The 14,683-nt window shown below is 41.0% G+C and overlaps 1 protein-coding gene and 1 pseudogene across 1 annotated transcript in view; one reads left to right on the forward strand and one right to left on the reverse strand.

Annotated features, from left to right (window-relative positions):
- ARHGAP18 (Rho GTPase activating protein 18) overlaps positions 1–14,683 on the reverse strand; it is a 135,717-nt gene that overhangs the window by 95,296 nt on the left and 25,738 nt on the right. The gene's annotated exons all lie outside the window — the stretch shown is intronic.
- Positions 10,801–11,110, forward strand: LOC128053105 (barrier-to-autointegration factor-like; annotated as a pseudogene).

Below are 14,683 nucleotides of genomic sequence, written 5' to 3' on the forward strand. Positions count from 1 at the left end.
ACTTCTACTTATTACTTCTAATGAGTGACTTTAGATTTGGAGAAAAACAAGATCAGAAAACATGCCTCATAAGAAAAACAGAAAACAAGAGAACAAAGGGACAGGTGGTACCTGGAATTAAAAGCTTGAGTTAAGATAAGCAGAGATGAGACGTTTATATGACATCCTTCAGGAATGCCCACTGGGCCATTCTAAAGACATGAAGGACACCACGTAATTCTTGGTTTGGCAGGACTGTCCTAAAACTGCAGGATGTCTGACACAACTGGAACCTACCTGGCAAACAATGAAATAACATAAAACACTCCCACGAGTTTCCAAAACGCCCTCTGGAGAGCAATACTGCTCCTGCTGAGAAGTACTGACACAGTTCCAGTGTTCCCCTCATTCTGGCTTTGAGAACACAGAGGCCCTGCGAGGGGAACTGATTACACTCCCAGCAGGTTACTGACAATGACACAGCCGGTTTCAGAATGAGACTTATAATCCACACACACACACCCCCATCCCTACTCCTAAATCAGATTTTCACTCCCGCCCTCTGCAATCATCATCCCCCTTAAAATCGAAACACCTGTGTCACGCTGACCCCACACCTCCTGTATTCTTCCCTAATCGTGTATGCTGACTTGTTCCCATCGCACATGAAGCCCCACTAGCGTGGTCACAGTCCGAGCCTTATTAACTCACATCACAAGAAACACGCTTTGTGTCACCAACATCCTGACTGTCTTTGGGACCTTCCAGTTCCCAACCAGCCCATTACATCAGTCCCTCCCTCCCTACACCTCATTCTCTCAGCATCCAGAATGCTTCCCACACTGCTCCCTTGGCACTGCCCATCATACGTCTGCTAAATCTTGGTTTACTGCCCCACTGTCAGCTTTTTCCTTAATCCTTGCTACACAGAAGTGTAGGTGTGTTAAGTTTCATATCTAAGCAGACCCTGTGTTATTTCATATTCATCAGCTACAATATAATTCTATTCAACGTAGTTTCTTCCAGCTACTTAAGAAGTTCTTTCAATGACTGTTCCAAATCTGCTGAGTCAATCCCTGATTCAATCCACATATTCTGTTTTTATAATGATTGGGCAATAAATTATGAGGATGCCCCCTTCCAATGACATCTCTGTTCATGCTATAGGTCCAAGCAGACTGTCCTCGTTTTGAAAAAGTAATTTTTATCCTTCCTCCAAAATCTGGCCCCTGTTAAAATCCTCAACAAAGCTTTCAAGCTCCTGGCCCATATTGATCTCTGAATTCTCAAATCATTAAACAGAAATGAAAGCAATTTTTAGATGACCTAGCCAAATCATTTTACTTTACACATGAAGGAACTGAGATTCAGAGAAGCAAAGAAATAGTCTCTAGGCATATAACTGGTTACAAACAAGGCTACAACTCAGGTCTCCCCCTTCCTGCCCTGTGAGTTAATTTGCTAATATTTACAAATGTTTCCAAAAAATCTATTAAAAAAAAAAACCAGAAAGAAAGAAAAGAAAAACTGAAAAAACCTCCTCTTAAAAAACATACTTTTGTATACTTGTTAGGATAATTCTACTATCCTTTGTATTGTCATTCATTCAGTACGCAAAAATGGCAATGTTTTAATTGCAATGTATTTTCACACTAAATGGAAATTTAATGCAAATATTCAGTTCCTATTTTGCTTGTTCATTTCAGGTTTATTTCAGTTAATAACCATCTCCAGTTTGCTTTCTAGGCAACACAATCTTGCCAAAAATTCCTAAATGGGGCCACAAAAAAATCATCTCAAATGAAGCTTTTTAACTTTTATAGCCTATTTCCGTTTCAAACCAGGTTTACTTCACAAGTGGTTTTCGTTTTTATTTTATGACTGTATAAAAGGACAAAGTAAAATTACAATATTCAGTCTGAAATCATTTCCTAAGCTTCTAAAGAGTGCCTTGCATGCCTCAACTATTGTTAATTAGTCAGCAATGATTCACACACTCTTTAAGCTCATGCTGTCTTCTTGCAATTTCTCAGTCCTCAATCATTTAGGTGGTGAATCCACTGTGAGGTGACTAATGTGTTAAATCACCAGATTAGACTATTTCTATTCTTTTCATAAGCTTATTTTCACCACCGGCTTCTTTTACATTAATATACCATCAGTTGACTCTTTTTAATGGTATCTGAAGAGACCAAAGTCAATATCCAAAAAACCACCTCCTTTCACACCCGCAGGTACACGTTACTGTACCGAATGCACTTCACCAGCCTTGAAAATCTGATGTTTCTATCCTTTGAAGAAACTCTCTCCTTTGAAGTTATTTTATGCTCTATTTTAAACACAATCAAAATGTGGGAAAGAAAAGTGGATATTCTCCCAAAGCCACTCAAAAGTACTGGCTCATATTTCATTTTCTTACTCTCTAGACCCATAGAGTAACTACACACACACACACACTCTCTCTCTCCCTCTCTCTCTCTCTCTCTCCCTCTCCCTCTCTCCACCCCCACTTCCTCTTTGAGAAAGCTGTTAGTCATCAATCTGTTTTAGCTAGTTCCCAACTCTGCCTCAAGCTTTTAATCTGGCCTTCATCATTAAGGAGATATACCTTAAGTATTTTATAAACTATCTAAAAATTTCAATTAGCTATTTTTATCTCCACGAAAATTGTTCAGTAAAGTTCTCATTAATACAACCATTCAATATTGAAGGAAACAAGTGTAAGATGTAAGCTAGGTAGTTGACACACAAGAAGATCTGTAACACATGTCTATAACTTAAAAGAGAGACGGCAGAGACTGCCTGCCTGCCTGCATAATTAACTATCTAATCTTGAAGATGGCACTTTTCTATCTCTGGCCTACTTTCTTCTGCGTGAATCTGGGAGTAAAGAATGCAAACACAGTATCCGTTAAAGTTTTTACTATTTATGATCCTAGGAAATTACAAAAAATATATTGACATCTTTCTATAACATGACTAAATGAAGAAAATATGCTTCCTTAAACATATGTATTTATCCTGTTTATTTAATTTAGAAGCAGAATATGTCATGTGAAATGCCAGGCGGGATGAAGCACAAGCTGGAATCAAGATAGTCCAGAGAAACAGCAACAACCTCAGATATGCAGATGATACCACCCTAAAGGCAGAAAGTGAAGAGGAACTAAACAGCCTCTTGATGAGGGTGAAAGAGGAGAGTGAAAAAGTTGGCTTAAAACTCAACATTCAAAAACAAAGATCATGGCATCCAGTCCCAACACATCATGGCAAGTGGAGGGGAAAAAGTGGAAGCAGTGACAGATTTTATTTTCTTGGGCTCCAAAATCACTGCAAGGCAGTGACTCAGCCATGCAATTAAAAGACACCTGCTCCTTGGAGGGAAGGCTATGATCAACCTAGACGGAGTATTAAAAAGCAAAGACATCACTTTGCCAACAAAGGTCTGTATAGCTAAAGCCATGGTTTTTCAGTGGTCATGTATGGATGTGAGAGTTGGACCATAAAGAAGGCTTAATGCCAAAGAATTGATGCTTTTGAACTGTGGTGCTGGAAAAGGCTCTTGAGAGTCCCTTGGATAGCAAGGAGATCAAACCAGTCAATCCTAAGGGAAATCAACCCTAAATATTCACTGAGAGAACTGATGCTGAAGCTCCAATACTTGACCACTTAATCCAAATAGCTGACTCATTGGAAAAGACCCTGATGCTAGGAGAGATTGAAGGAAAAAAAGAGAAGAGAGAGGGCAGCAGAGGATGAGATGGTTGGATGGCATCATCAACACCACAGACAAGAATTTGAGCAAACTCTGGGAGATAGTGAAGGACACAGGAGCCTGGTGTGCTGCAGTCAGTGGGGTTGCAAAGAGTCGGACACGACTTAGTGACTGAACAACAACAATATATATATTGCCTAAGAGCCAATGGCACCCCACTCCAGTATTCTTGCCTGGAAAATCCCATGGACGGAGGAACCTGGTAGGCTACAGTCCATGGAGTCGCAAAGAGTCAGACAAGACTGAGCGACTTCACTAGGAGCCAAACTATGGATTTCTTTTGTTTATAACATCAGCTCACTATCACATATTGTTTGGCCAACTGAATCTATAAATAATTTACGTCTTATTTTCATAAGGTGTTGCTTCTACCTTTCATTTTAAAAGTGTTGACAAAATGCTAGTAAAAGAGTAAAATAGCCAAGAAAGAATAACAATCACAATGATACCAGTAGCTTGTACTCACTGAGCCATCACCATCAGTCAGGAACTCATTTAAAACACTTGCACAGGTGCTTTTGCATTTACTCCTCATAACAACTTTATCTACTGATTCGTCAGTTGAGAAACAGAGGGACAGAGTTGTTAAGTAACTTGACAAGGTTACATCATAGGTTGGAGAGCTGGATCTGGATGTTGGACAAGGCAACTTCTAATTGGGTAGTTAACGCCTTCACTTTACTGCCTCTTGATAAGAGGCTGGGTGACAAGATGAACGTTAGTTCAGTTCAACACTAACCAGATACATTCTGCTGGAACTCACTTTCCATATCTATTAATACTATGAGAATACTATTCATAGTATGAGATTTGCCATTCCCATATCTGGTGCTAGGGCCTCCCTTGTGGCTCAGCTGGTAAAGAATCTGCCTGCAATGCGGGACACCTGGGTTTGATCCCTGGGTTGGGAAGATCCCCTGGAGAAGGGACTGGCTACCCACTCCAGTATTCTGGCCTGGAGAATTCCACGGGGTCACAAAGACTCGGACATGACTGAGGGACTTTCACAATCTGGTGCTATAATCTAGAAAATCCATGTAAGTATTTACACAGACATCTAAAAAGATTGGTATTTCTCTCTGGAGCATCTCTTACAGCATAGCCACCTGCCTTCTGCCCTACTTCTCAGAAATGAATCCATGACCAAGCAAATAGCCTTGGTGCCCAGCCATAAGAGATATGAGAAGGTATTTCAGAAAGGAAAGAAATAGAGGCTTAATTGCTCTTCCCCACCCCTTGCTCCTTGGACGAGGTGTGTCATCAAGTCTCCTCCCTCTGTCCCTTGCCTACCTGTGCTGCCAATCAAACAGCCCTCAATTCCAGACCAACACCCACTCCAACTTCAACCAAGAGCCACCTCACCCCGCCCTACTCCACCCTACTCTGACAAGTGAAGGCACAACTGTGTCCTGTGGAAGGACTGACTAATAAGTGGCCAGGGATCATTTTAAATGCCAGCTGTTATTTCTGCAGAAAGTGTAAAGCCAATGCACTGAAAAAACCCTGCTTAGAGTCACTGGGTTTGGGCTCTTGACCTAGCACATCAAGTGCTCGACTCTGATTCTTGTCTTGCTATCTTCTAGAAGAGGCTGCAGATGGGTGAGAAAAGTGGGAGAGAATGGGGAGAGCAGGTGTGGCCAAGCTTCTTCACATCTGATGCAGTTGGTCAGTGTTCCGGGTTAAAAGGGAAAGCAAGAAATCTATGGCAAACGAAGTCAAGTCTTCTTTCAGGTGAAAGTGGTAAGGACTGCTGCTTTTGTGTTCTGACCACTCCTAAAAGGTTAAACGCCCCCCAGGAGCTGCAGAGGGGGGAACAGGTCAAATACCACCACTGGCACCTTCACTCAGTAATCCTTTAAATACAGCTAAAGGTATTAATCACTGACTCTTCACAGCTACCTGAAGCCACCACACTCCAAAACCAACCACTCACTGACTAAGAAAGGTGTGAGTGCCGTACACACTTGCATGGTTTATGAGCTTCCACGTCCTCAGCATCACTACAGTTAGAACTCAGGCTGAAAACATCCCTTTCCCATCCTCGTTCATGAAGACGGAATGACAACATTCTACTCAGCCATATATACATACTACACTTCGTAGAACTTCAACATTAAATTGTTGCAATAATACTCCTGCAGCAGGCCCTTAACAAAGTTCATCAGGGATTACAGGCTCTGTTCTTTCCAGCACCAGCTGGATGTGAGAAACCTTCAACAGCCACTAAACACCCCTCAGTGACTCTGTTCTTGGTTCCATCACCAGCTAGCTGTGGGTTTACCTCTCCTGATTTCCATCTCCTCACATTGTAAAAGAAAGAGTTCAGACCAAATGACACTCGGATTTCCTCAACCACAAAAATCTGTGATTACAAGAGCAAAGTATTATCCTTGACAGTGACCTAACAATCGGTGATTTAATCTGAAAAAAAAAAAAAAAAAAGAAGAGTTGTTTATACATTTTTCAAAAAAAAAAAGAGGAAAAAAGGGTATCTGGGGATAATAACACCACTGAATTTTCATATCATTGAACTCAAGTAAGCAAATCACAAGTCCTGATCTAAAACTGCAAATTAACAGTGTCAAGGACCTAGCACCAAAGGTCAAATTTAAATAAAAAATTACTTTTGTTGACATAGTCTTCATAGATTGTTGTTGTTGTTGTTGTTCATAAAAACCATACTTGCTGATGATTATGAGTAGCAAGTTTTAAGCAGCTTGAGAACTCATACTTTCACGAAGTATGAAAACTTAGAATTCTGGCTCTGAAAGAAACAAAGCACCATATTCAAGCCAGTTAGATTCTATCTCTCGGTTAGATGAGACTTTGGTGTGCTATCTGTTAAACTCCTGGAGCTATCTAAAATTGAACGTTGATACTTGGGGAATATTCAATGGCAGACATAATAACACGGATTAAAATATTTCTCAGAATTTTGTTACCACTGATTCCCTTATTCTTGCAAAAACCTAGGCTCTCAAATTTTACCACTCTTACCATCAGCCAGAAATTAAACTTCCCACACAGTAACACTACTACCATCAAAGCTATTAAGTAATCTTAATATGTGAAAGGAAAGGGGGATGAAAGACAGAATAGCTAAAAAGTCAAAAATATCACTTGCACAAATGGCACAATTATTTCTTTTTCACAGCTGAGTAATATTCCATTGTATATATTGTACAAAAACTTTTGACACAATTAGGCACACAATCACAATGTTGTTTAATATTCAGCAAGAAATGAACTCCTAGAATCTGCCTGCAATGCATGAGACTCAGGTTCAATCTCTAGGTCAGGAAAATCCCCTGGAGAAAGGAATGGCAACCCACTCCAGTATTCTTGCCTAGAGAATTTCATGGACAGAGGAGACTGGTGGGCTACAGTCCACAGAGTCGCAAAGAGTTGGTCACAACTGAGCAACTAACACACACCAAAAAAATCTACAAAACTTTATTTTTCATGGTGAAATATTAAAAAGTTTTCTGAGAAAAAATTAATAAATAAATGAAACTTATGTATTGAGTGCCACCCATGTTTTCTTTACTGTGTTTGCTTCAGGCTTTCACAAAGTATAATTAAACCCATTGGTATAAAAAAAAAAAAAAAAGGTGACTTTGTGCCTATATGAGTATGAACTCACCCTGGGGGCCGCCTTTAAACTGGGTTTTTTTCCAAACTGTCCCACTGAAGCCCAGGGACCCAGACAGGTAAACCCTTTGGGTCTCTGAGCAATGTGTACACAAATCACATAATGGAATTTTACTTTACACCTCTGCACATATTTGAACCTAAATGTACCATTGATTAGGAAGGTGTAGTTCTCCATTAATCTTTTCATAAATACAGGGTGACACATTTTTGTTCAAGTAAAGCCATACAGATAAAGACATCGGTCAGTCATATCCAACACACCTTGTCCCACCAAACGCAGGAGCCATGTATTAAGTTCATGCAACCTACAAATATTTCTCAATAACCTACTCAGCCCAGCTTCTCTTCTAGACACTGGGGATACAGTAAACAGAGCAGGCAAAAATCCCTGTCCTTGCAGAGACATTACAACCAAATAAATACATAGTTTAGAAACTAAACAGATATAAAAGGTAGCCAGGGAAACTCTGTGAAAACCTTAATATGGATCATATACTAGACTATAATTATCTTTGGTGTGATAATAGTATATTACAGTGGTTTTCAAACTTGTCTGCACATTGGAATCACCTGGGAACTTAAAAAAAAACAAAAAAACACACAGATGCCTATGACCCATCTAGGAATTGAGATTTAATTAGTTTGGTGTGTAGTCTGAGCTTTGGAATTTTACACTTTTTTTAAATTAAAACTTTGAATCCAGATGAAAGATTTATGTGTATCCATTATCCATTTTAAAACAGTCCTAAGAACTTAACTTCTTTTGTATAAAAGCTGAGGAAACAAAATCAATCATCTGGTTCACTTGATTATCTTGGGATGTTGTCCTAGGTATGAAATTCAACAATTTACAAGCAGAAAACTACTTTCAGATGATGGGCAATGTTTCAGAATTCACCAGGTGAATTTTTAATGTCAGCTTGATATAATTGTTTTACTACTAACTTTTTGTTTCAATGTTTATTTTTCAATGTTTTAAAACCATCCCATCTTTAAAAGAGCAGTGCCTCACTGACAATGTTTTGAATATTCACTGCTTCTAAAGAATGCTGCAGGCATAGGATACATTAGGGTTTTATCTATATTCATCCTAAAAAACATGAAGTACATTTTAAAAATAAATCCTTAATATACACTTGATTTGTCCCAATTTGCCTCTCTTTCCTAAAGATGTAACACAACGTTTCAATTAATATTATTCAGTCTATTCCAGTGTCATCTGGACAGTTATTATTCATAAGGGAAACTATAGTTACTATTCATTATCTGTATCTTCCCAACTTGGGGTTTTGGGTTTTTTTTTCACCTAACAAGAATACACACACATACACAAACAGAGAGATAATATGAAAGAAAGAAGGCAGGAGGCGGGGTGGGCGCAGTGGATATAGCTGGAAGAGAAGACTGGAGCCCTAATTAGAAAGATACTCATACTTAAGCATGTACTCATCTGGAAAATATTTACTAAGAACCTACTATGTGCCAAGCAATGTGGAAACAATTATAAACAAGCCAAACAGAATTCCAAATTGATAGTCACATTGGGACTATGGACGAGCAAACATAACACAATTAGAGCACTGCTTTTGCAGAGTTAATCTGATGAGGATTAAAACCAACTAGACCAGGTTTGCATTCAAAGTGTATATGTTATACCTAAGTAATAAAAAGGGATTCTTTCTAAACACCAAATCTGATGGCATGCTCCTGACCAAATTGCTTTCTACTTGTATTTCTGCTCTTTCACGTGGTTGCTAATTACTACAAACTTGGGGGCTTAAAGTAACAGCAATTTACTCTCTCATAATTCTGCAGACTAGACACTCAAAATCAGGATGGCTGGGGTCAAGGTGTCAACGGAGACAAACTCCAACCAGAGCCTCTGGGGGATCCATTCCCTGCTCTTCCAGCTTGGGACAAGCGTTTTTTGCTCATGATCTCATTGACTCCAATCTCTGCTTCCATTTTCACTTTGGGAGTGTGGGGGCGGGGTGTGTGATCTCCCTCTTTCATAAGGGCCATTATGATTGCATTTGGGGCCCAACTCAATAATCTGGGATAAACTCCCACCCCAAGATCCTTCACTTAACTGCATCTCAGTTCAGTTCAGTCGCTCAGTCGTGTCAGACTCTCTGTGACCCCATGAATCGCAGCAGGCCAGGCCTCCCTGTTCATCACCATCTCCTGGAGTTCACTCAGACTCATGTCCATCGAGTCCGTGATGCCATCCAGTCATCTTATCCTCGGTCGTCCCCTTCTCCTAATCCCTCCCAGCATCAGAGTCTTTTCCAATGAGTCAACTCTTCGCATCAGGTGGCCAAAGTACTGGAGTTTCAGCTTTAGCATCATTCCTTCCAAAGAAATCCCAGGGCTGATCTCCTTCAGAATGGACTGGTTGGATCTCCTTGCAGTCCAAGGGACTCTCAAGAGTCTTCTCCAACACCACACTTCAAAAGCATCAATTCTTCGGCACTCAGCCTTCTTCACAGTCCAACTCTCACATCCATACATGACCACAGGAAAAATCATTGCCTTGACTAGACGGACCTTAGTCGGCAAAGTAATGTCTCTGCTTTTGAATATACTATCTAGGTTGGTCATACCTTTTCTTCCAAGGAGTAAGCGTCTTTTAATTTCACGGCTGCAGTCACCATCTGCACTGATTTTGGAGCCCAAAAAAATAAAGTCTGACACTGTTTCCCCATCTATTTCCCATGAAGTGATGGGACCAGATGCCATGATCTTAGTTTTCTGAATGTTGAGCTTTAAGCCAACTTTTTTGCTCTCCTCTTTCACTTTCATCAAGAGGCTTTTTAGCTCCTCTTCACTTTCTGCCATAAGGGTGGTATCATCTGCATATCTGAGGTTATTGCATCTCCAAACTGCATCTCCAAAGACCCTTTTTCTAAATAGTATTCACATATTAAGATTCACAGATTCCAGCGATTAAGACTTAAACCTTTGGAAGCCATCACCAAAGTACCACACCTACCAAGAAACCCTAAGAGTAGCAACGTACAACAGGGAAAACTCGACTAAACCCGAGCATTTACAGATCTGCTCCAAACACTTCTGTCTGACAAACTGACCTGCTTCTGTACAGATTCCTAAGTGCATGGTGCTTCACTCCTCGGCTACACTTATGTGTTTATGGTGAGAATTTAATTAAATGAGATTAGAAAGCACCATGCAGATTGAAAGTAACATTAGCTTTTCCCCTCTCTCTTCTGCCTCCTCAGCTATAACCTCGAATACCCTTACAAAACAACTCCTGTAATTTTCACTTACCCATTTTGGAACCCTGACTTGACTTCTCGATAGATTGAATCTGCAAAGAAAGAGCTCAAAAGAGCAGAAGTGGAAGAAAGTTCTAGTGGGCTGAGGTAGTGGCGGGAGAAGCCGCTACAGGAACTGGAGCTGCAGATTAAGCTTGATCGAGATGACAACCTCCCAAAAGCACCAAGACTTCGTGGCAGAGCCCATGGGGGAGAAGCCAGTGGGAAGCCTGGCCGGGATTGGCAAAGTCCTGGGCAAGAAACTGGAGGAAAGGGGCTTTGATAAGGCCTATGTGGTCCTCGGCCAGTTTCTGGTCCTAAAGAAAGATGAAGACCTCTTCCGGGAATGGCTGAAGGACACGTGTGGCGCCAACGCCAAGCAGTCCTGGGAGAGTGCCTGCGAGAGTGGTGTGACACCTTCTTGTGATGCTCTCTGGGGAGCCCCCGATCCCAAGCCCCAGCATTGAGTCTCCAGAGTTTGCAGCCTAGTGAGGACTCCTCCTCCATCCTCTACAAAAGAAGAGATTGCTGTTGTTGTGCACACCTCCCATGTACTCCAGGGCCTTTGCAGAGTTCTCCCCTCTCACCATTTCAACTTTGTTGGAATTCTCACCCTTGCATGCATCTTCCTTTTCCCTGCCAGTTTCATGACAATAATTACCAGCTTTTCTGAGTGGATTCCTGGCCCCGTCCCTCACCCCCACCCCCACCTGTGGTCTCTTTTATGCCATTTGGTAGTCTTTTTGGCAGAACAGTCACTGTCCTTGTAAAGTTTTTTAAATCAATAAAGCCAGTGGCCTTCAAAAAAAAAAAAAAGAGCTCAAAAAAGTTCAGTAAGCCAGGCCAACATGGCACCAGTTCTCAGGAGTCTTCAGGACCAGGGGCAAACCTGGGCAAAGCTAAAGGCTGGTCTGGTGGAACTCTGGAGCTGGAACCTCTCTGAGCGCTAGAACGGGAAAAGTGACATGACATTTACCCTGGGGTCACTCTGCGTGCGTGAGTACATGCAGGCTCAGTCATTCAGTTGTGTTTGACTCTTTGTGACCCCATGGACTGTAGCCTGCCAGACTCCTCTGTCCATGGGATTTCCCAGGCAAGAACACTGCAGTGGGTTGCCCTTTCCTTCTCCATGGAATCTTCCCAATCTGCAAATGAACCCGTGTCTTCTGCTTGGCAGGCAGATTCTTAACCACTGAGACATCAGGGCGGCCCTGGGGTCAGGTCACTCTACTCACTCACTCTTCCCTAATTACAAAAGTAAGACTTGGTTAGAGAAGCTGAGAAATCTAAGACCAAAACTGCATGGATAAGGATGGTACAGAGAAACTGAAGATTTCCAGTCAAATAACTGAGGAGCCATTCTGCCTTCTGAGCTTCAGCAATTGCTATAACTGAGGCTCAGCCAAGTCACTGCTTTCCTGACCAAGCTATTTGAGTAGAACCAAAATCCTGACTTGTCTCATTCTCTAGTGACCCTGATATGGACAATGTCTACTTTTCCATAATCCACTAACCAGTGATCCTTAGCTAAAATTCTTACTCGGAAGTATTCTTTTAATGTATTTTCTGTTTTGTTTTCTTTGGGTTGTTTTCTTCAGACGTATTTCTTAATACTGTTAATATATACGGATAACCTCTAAAAATGAAAACATCCTTATGTAGAAAATTTAAATAAACCAACAACTGCTTATATACAAGCTCCATCTACTTTATTCTCACTCCAGACCTGAAACTAGTGTATAAATACAATCCTTAGCCTCTCAAGGAAGAATGAAAATAGCACCTCATATGCTATGATGCCATTACAAATATATTTCCATTTTATTTGAGCTATTAATATTGTTTGCTTTTATACACAGAATAAATAAAACAATTCAGGATTTCCCTGGCAGCTCAATGGTAAAGAATCCCCCTGCCAATGTAAGAGACACAGGTTAGATCCCTGATTTAAGAACATCCCACATGCCACAGAGCAACTAAGCCTGTGCCCCACAACTATTGAGCCTGTGCCCCAGAGCCTGGGGGCCACAATTATGGAGCCCATGTGCTGTAATTACTGAAGCCCTCTTCCCCTAGAGCTCATGCTCTGCAATAAGAGAAGCCACCACAATGAGAAGCCCCACACGCTACAACCACAGAGTGGTCCCCGCTCGACCCAACTAGAGAAATGCCCACAAACCAACAAAGACCCAGCATAGCCAAATATAAACAAAATTATTTAAAAATATATAATAAATATACATATAATAAAACAATTCATTTCATTACCACATTGGCTTAAAATACAACATGAAAGCAAATGTCAAATGAATAACAAACTAAAATCTACAGGATATTAGTCAAAAGCTGTCTGATGCACGGCAAGCACTGTGGCACAATCCAAAGACACAAAACACTGAATTTCACCTTGTTTTCCAAAAGCATGGTAAGTAAGCCCACAGGAAGGCAATCTATTATCTCCTCTTCCTCATTCAAGGCTTGCCTTTGGTATTACATATTCCAGACAACTACATAATACGCTTATTATTTCTTCTCCACTGTCTTGCCATTCAATCTCCATCCACTTTAGTGAAAAAGTTGTATTCTCCTGTAGAAATTATTTTAACCTATTCAATGTAAAATCCGACAATTGCACCAATAAAATGCAACATAATTATACAATCATAGACTATTTTAAAGATTCGGTATTTGAAAGCAGACACTGCCTCAGCCCCATCATACTTTCTGAACAAAAGTCCTATCACCCCCTCCCTCAGTTCAATTCAGTCACTCAGTCGCGTCTGACTCTTTGTGACCCCATGGACTGCAGCATGCCAGGCTTCCCTGTCCATCTCCAGGAGCCTACTCAAACTTATGTCCATCAATTCGGTAATGCCATCCAAACCATCTCATCCCATGTCGTCCCCTTGTCCTCCTGCCTTCAATCTTTCCCAGCATCAGGATTTTTTCCAATGAGGCAGTTCTTTGCATCAGGTGGCCAAAGTATTGGAGTTTTCAGTTTCAGCATCAGTCCTTCCAAAGAATATTCAGGACTGATTTCCTTTAGGATGGACTGGTTGGATCTCCTTGCAGTCCAAGGGACTCTCAAGAGTCTTCTCCAACTTCAAAAGCATCAATTCTTCAGCACTCAGCTTTCTTAATAGTCCACCTCTCACATCCATACATGACTACTGGAAAAAACATAGCTTTGACTAGATGGACTTCTGTTGGCCAAGTAACATCTCTGCTTTTTAATATGCTGCCTAGGTTGGTTATAACTTTTCTTCCAAGGAGCAAGCATCTTTTAATTACATGGCTGCAGTCACCATCTGGAGTGATTTTGGAGCACAAAAAAATAGTCTGTCACTGTTTCCATTGTTTCCCATCTATTTGCCATGAAGTGATGGGACCGGATGCCATGACCTTAGTTTTTTGAATGTTGATTTTAAGCCAACTTTTTCAATCTCTTTTGATTTCACCAAGAGGCTCTTTAGTTCTTCTTTGCTTTCTGCCATAAGGGTGGTGTCATCTGCATATCTGAGGTTATTGATATTTCTCTTGGCAATCTTGATTCCAGCTTATGCTTCATGCAGCCCAGCATTTCGCATGATGTACTCGGCATATAAGTTAAATAAGCAGGGTGACAATATACAGCCTTGACGTACTCCTTTCCCTATCTGGAACCAGTCTGTTGTTCCATGTCCAGTTCTGTTGCTTTTTAACCTGCAAACAGATTTCTCAGGAGGCAGGTCAGGTGGTCTCTTTAAGAATTTTCCACAGCTTGTAGTGCTCCACACATTCAAAGGCTTTGGCATAGTCAATAGCAGAAGTAGATATTTTCTGGAACTCTCTTGCTTTTTCGATGATCCAGGGGAATGTTGGCAATTTGATCTCCGGTTCCTCTGCCTTTTCTAAATCCAGCTTGAAAATCTGGAAGTTCACGGTTCATGTACTTTTGAAGCCTGGCTTGGAGAATTTTGAGCATTACTTTGCTAGTGTGTGCTGCTGCTAAGTCGCTACA

This window comes from Budorcas taxicolor, chromosome 9 (genome assembly GCF_023091745.1).
Source record: "Budorcas taxicolor isolate Tak-1 chromosome 9, Takin1.1, whole genome shotgun sequence".
Lineage (NCBI taxonomy): Eukaryota > Metazoa > Chordata > Mammalia > Artiodactyla > Bovidae > Budorcas > Budorcas taxicolor.